Source organism: Haliotis rubra, unplaced genomic scaffold, assembly GCF_003918875.1.
Source record: "Haliotis rubra isolate DU_JTF1 unplaced genomic scaffold, ASM391887v1 Scf263, whole genome shotgun sequence".
NCBI classification, from domain to species: domain Eukaryota; kingdom Metazoa; phylum Mollusca; class Gastropoda; order Lepetellida; family Haliotidae; genus Haliotis; species Haliotis rubra.
In genome coordinates, this window is record NW_025766703.1 from 293,297 (window position 1) to 299,296 (window position 6,000).

Sequence of the window (6,000 nt, forward strand, 5' to 3'; positions counted from 1 at the left end):
GCAAACTTGGAAGTCTCGGGTTATCAAACAGAAAATATGAATGGATATTTAATTAATAAGTTTATGTAGAACCGTTGTCCTATTCATCAGTGATTCCATTTTGTATTGATACATTTATTGCACGAAGTCTCTGGCATCTGTTTGTATTTTTAAGTTAATATTGACACACAAAGACCTTCAAAGTCCTTTTTCATCACTTTCCGCTTTAGCCTCAACATAGTGTGTACAGGGTGAGATATGGTGGTTCAGTTCACTCGTAATATCCACGTAATATTCCGTTGATTCGTTAACTATGCGAAAGCCATACTCCATCAAAGGGTATTTGGTTGTATCACTTATTTTCAAAGACACAAGTTGCCGTAAGGCGGTCTAGCGAGGTACGCCCTGGAGTCGCCTACACAGAAAAGCCTCACAACTACAACTACTCTGAAAAGAGTGCCTTAAATCCGGCTACATAAGATCTGCCTTAGAGCCGGTTACATAAATGCGCCTCACATCCGCCGACAAGGGAAGGCCTTAGAGCTAGTTACAGAAACGTGCCTCACAACTACTTCGAAAAGAGTGCCTCAATACGGGCAACATAAGAGCGGCTTAGAGCTAGTTACAGAAACGCTCCTCACAACTACCTTGAACAGAACGCCTCAATACGGGCAACATAAGAGCGCCTTAGAGCTAGTTACAGAAACGCTCCTCACAACTACCTTGAACAGAACGCCTCAATACGGGCAACATAAGAACGCCTCAGAACTAGTTACAGAAATGCTCTTCACAACGTCCTCGATAAGAGCACCTCAATTCGGGCTACATAAAAACGCATCAGAACTAGTTACAGAAATGCTCCTCACAACTTCCCTGATAAGAGCGTCTCAATTAAAAGATAAACCCAATAGAAATGGGCTCAAATTATCTGTTTCAACACGTCATCACAAAACTTAGAAACCTTTTCTTGAAAGATTTTCTGGAAGCTTCGGCTGATTTACAAGAAGGATACCCTTATAAGAAATCTTACTTTTGCAAACAGCATATTTGGGCAAATAACAATATACAATGAATTGGAAACAAATCTATATTATATGAAACCCGTGAAGGTCCGGGTTAGAATATTGATCTTCAGTAACCCATGCTCGTCGTAAGAGGCGACTAACGGGATCGGGTGGTCAGGCTCGCTGACATGGCTGACACATGTCATCGGTTCCCAATTGCGCAGATCGATGCTCATGCTGTTGATCACTGGATTGTCTGGTCCAGACTCGATATTTACTTACCGCCGCCATATAGCTGGAATATTGCTGAGTGCGGCGTAAAACTAAACTCACTCACTCACTCACTCACTATATTATATGAACACTACTTAAAAGCAAATGTAAAATTTGTAAATGACGTGTTAAAAGATGATGAATCCTTTCTGTTTTTCACTGAGTTTAAAGAGATGTATAGAGTAGAGACAACTTTCTTAGAATATGCGGGAATATTATTTTCAATAAAACAATATTCAAAGCAAGAAGCTACAATATTGACAGAGCAAAGCAATTTACCCTTTATTTCCCCCGAATGTAAAAATACTCCATGAAAATAAGAAAGGCCCCAATATTTTCTACACAATGCTAGTAAACAAGGCTAACTCTATTCTAAGTTTAGGATATCAATGTAAATGGGAAAAAGATCTAGACCTTCATCGCAATTTTCCACCTGACTTATGGACTGCCTATCATTTTATACCATTTAGAGCTTTTCATAACACTAAGGAAATATGGTTTCAATATTGTATTGTCCACAGAATTCTCACAACTAATATAGATCTATACAATTATTATATAATAGAATCACCACAATGTACTTTTTGCAATACTGAAAAAGAAACCATTGTTCATTTTATGTTTGAATGCAGATATGTAAATAGGTTGTGGCAATACATTTTAAATTGAATTGAAAACAAAACAGTCACTATTATAAACCTGGATCCGAGAACATTCCTCCTAGACTTTCATGAAAAACGCAATGATGTTCTGAACTTGATATTTATCATAACAAAGGAATATATACTAAGCAGCAAGAGAAACGTCAGTTTGGAATTTTCCTTCGCAGAAACGGATAACTGTAAACTCATTTAATGTTTTGATTGTATATTTTTGACAATATCTCCAACTTTACCTGAGCAAGACATTCCTTCCCCAACTCAGAATTGAACTCAGGAAATGGTCTCAAAAACGCAACCTGATCTCGGAGATGGTACGATGTTCTCCATGTTTTTCATGCAACTCATGCTGCACGTGCTGTTCACAAGGACCAGCCCTATAAAATGCACCCCGTAAACCTGGTTGAAACATTCACATTACAACGTCAGCAGGATGCCGCGACTCACGACAGCTCAGAGGAACCAAGTGCTAGGAAGACTTGAAGCTGGCCACACTGCACAAAACCGTGCAGGTCAACGTTCGGACCATCTACAGGCTGCAGCAACGTTTCCGGGCCACCAACACCACAAATGATCGCCCCCGTACTGGCAGACCAAGGGCCACCACAAGACGACAAGACCGCCATGTTGTGCGACAGCATGTACAGAATCCCTTCATGCAGGCATCCGAAACAGCACGCCAGACAGTGGGAACACAGGGAAGATCAATCAGTACTGATACAGTACACCGACGTCTTAACAGCGCGAACATCCATTACCGTAGACCTTACCGTGGACCTATCCTCACCCCTCGTCATCGGCGTGAACGTCTACAGTTTGCCCTACAACACCAAAACTGGCGATACAGGCAATGGAGAACTGTTCTGTTCACAGATGAGAGTCGGTACTGCGTATCAGCTGCAGATGGCAGAACAAGAATATGGCGACGACGTGGCCAGCGTTACTCAGACCAATGTGTTATGGAAAGAAACTCATGGGGAGGTGCAAGCATCATGGTATGGGGTGGAATAGGCCTGAACCAGAGAGTGGGTCCTGTGGTGTTCCAGAACCTTGGTCCAGGGAGAGGAGGCGGCATCACAGCGGTGCGCTACATCGACCAAGCTCTCATACCCCACGTCATACCACATTTCGCACGTCACCGGAACAACATTTTCCAGCAGGATAACCCCCCGGCCCATACTGCCAGAGCTACACGGGACTTCCTACAGCAGAACGGTGTCAACATTGTGCATTGGCCAGCCCTTAGTCCTGATTTAAACCCAATTGAACATCCTTGGGATGAAATTCAGGAGAGACTGAATAATGTCATACCAAGGCCGAACACAGCCGATTTATTGCGCCAGGCCTTTCTCAGAGTGTGGTTCCAGGTGCCAATGGCCTTCATAAATCGATTGGTGCACTCCATGCATAGACGCTGTGCTGCAGTTAATGCCGCTCATGGTGGTCACACTAGATACTGAAGTCAAGGGTCTGAATGGATTGCAAACATTGACGTAATGTCTTGAAATTGTGCTGAGTTATTCATTGATATGTCAAGATATTGTGCACAAAAACGGGTTTGATCCGCTTATTATGTCCATTTCTGTAATGATGTGATTACAGTGCCTATCTAATTCTGAATTTGAATTGAATTTTGAACTCCTTTATGCAAATACAGCAAGGTCACGACTTTCTTGTCATCATGCCACAACGTATTTACATAACCTATCCGATCTCACATATTATGATTGTTTTCATTGTGCTATATATTTGAATAGTGTTGTGTATAAGTGATGTAACTGTACCAGTGCAAAAAAAGAAATAAAGTGAAGAAAGAACAACTTAGAGCTGTATACAGAAACGTGCCTCACAGCCGCCTACAAACGAGCTCCTTCGAGCGCCTTAGAGCTGTATACAGAAACGTGCCTCACAGCCGCCTACAAACGAGCGCCTTAAAGCTGTATACAGAAAAGTGCCTCACAGCCGCCCTGCAAAGGAGCTCCTTAGAGTCGCCAACATCGACGCGCCTTAGAGCCGTTTTCAGAAACGCGCTTGAGTACAGCCAACATAGCCATGTCAAAGAGACGTCTGCAACTTCACCACCTTCATAAACGCGTCATAGAACCAACTACATGAAACCCCTTAGAACGTTTTACATTCCGCCACATTACACCAACATAAACGAACCCCAGACACGTCCAAAAGCCGGATAATAGATAAACCACCTATCATTTCATTCCTTAAATAAAGGGGCGGTGGGTTAGCCTAGTGGTTAAAGTGTTCGCTGGTCATGACTGAGACCCGAGTTCGATTCCCATTTCTGGTGTCCCCAGTTATTAGCGCTGAATGGATACCAACACTAAACAGCTGATTGGCGCTAATTTACTGTTAAGTGTTGGCGCCCATTAATATTTGTCCTTTGCCAATCACACATCAACGCACTTTGTCCAAGTTGACTGCACGTTGCTGTACCCGCAACTAGGTGTTAGCACGTATTCATGTGGCCATCATATGGTCATTTACCAACGGATTCGTGGGTTCTTCTAAGTGCACAGGGTTGTGTACTATACACTAGGGGTTGTGACAACACTGAAAGAGTCTGCACACAAAGATGACTCAAGGGTTTTTACACCCGGCTCGATCCCGACACCTCAACCTCGCTGGATCACTAGCCTGCTGCCTTTGCCGGCTCGCCCACCGCGCCCCCTTATGCTATCTGTCTCATACCATTCATTCAGCTGATGAAGTAACGATATATTCCGAAACGTTGCGTTCCTCAATATAAACAAGTTGACATCAGAAATCTCTCTTCCTTATGTGTATCCCTTCTAAATGCCATTAAAAGTCCTCACATTTGTCGGGTCCAGTTTCGAATATTCTCAGGCTAAAGCACGAGTTCAGTGTTGTGTAAAACAATACTGAAATAAACACACAAACGCCTGTGAGGTGTTGCTGAGGGACTAATGGAATTTGGTACTGCTAGGCAATACAGATTGACATTCAATATTCTACTATGGATAAAAGATATCTCTGGAGGTAAAACTCCAAAGTCACAGGCCGCGATATGATGTCGCGTTGTGCGTAGTTCGACACAAACATGTCAAAAATGTTTCTATCTGGGTAAACTGTAGAATGTAAATAGCGATAAATTATGAATCCATTCGGTACACTACAAACTGGTCGACGGTGTTGAATATGATATTTTTTGTTCCGGTTTATTAGAACACTTTATAGAAACAATACTTTAAGGATACCACAGAAAGCCAACAAAGTGACAATTTAATATGTCTCTTGGCACTGTAGTTCATTGGCGATACCATTTACCTGCGAGGACTGAAAGCGAGATTAACACACTCTATTATGTATATTTCCGGCACATTTGAAACGATTTGTGATTTGTTAAACACACATCAGATTTAAGCATGTTTATGAATTATTTTAATGTCATATAAACGTCCACTATTCAACACACAACACATTCAAGCTCAACACCGTACTATTTGTCTACATACAAAGAAACCATACATTATCAATATTAATGCGTCACGGAAAACAAATCCTTTGAAATATATTTCAAACACGTTGATAAAGGAATTGAACGTAGAACAATGTACTCACGTGAATCGTGTCTTCGTGGATCCCGTTAGACAGCAGTTCTTCACACCTGGTCTGTTCCCGTTTGAATGAAAGGGGTCAGTGCATACAAACACTGCATCAAAGCCAATTTACCGCATGTTCAACAACAACGCTTCTGAAATCAAGGCGTTCTTTACACTGTACTCAAAGTTGAAACACCAAACATTGCAAGGCTCTTAATGCTCAATGAAGCTTTGAACCGAGTCCAAATGTTCCACCGCTGTAACGAGCGATCTCCCACTCTCTTGTGAGCTGTTGTAACGTTTCCCCGAACCCTTCAGTTCAGCCAGTTGTTGTTGTTTTGTCCAATCGATCGTATTGATCAATACCTGCTTTGTCTCCTTGCCTCATTTAGCCAAAGGTCAAAACACATAGCTCGATATATATGTCAAACGCAACGAGACAATTCGATGCTGTCGATATATCGATGAAATTACAGGATCAACATTCATTCAGCATTGGAGGCAGTG

General features: G+C 42.1%; 1 protein-coding gene across 1 annotated transcript in view; it reads right to left on the minus strand.

Moving 5' to 3' along the window:
• Window positions 1-5,771, minus strand: part of LOC124280255 (sex peptide receptor-like) — a 128,988-nt gene extending 123,217 nt beyond the window's left edge. The window contains exon 1 of the mRNA XM_046716149.1: window positions 5,513-5,771. The gene's annotated coding sequence lies outside the window, so the exon portion shown is untranslated. The remainder of the gene's footprint in view (window positions 1-5,512) is intronic.
• Between the last annotated feature and the right edge of the window lie 229 nt (window positions 5,772-6,000).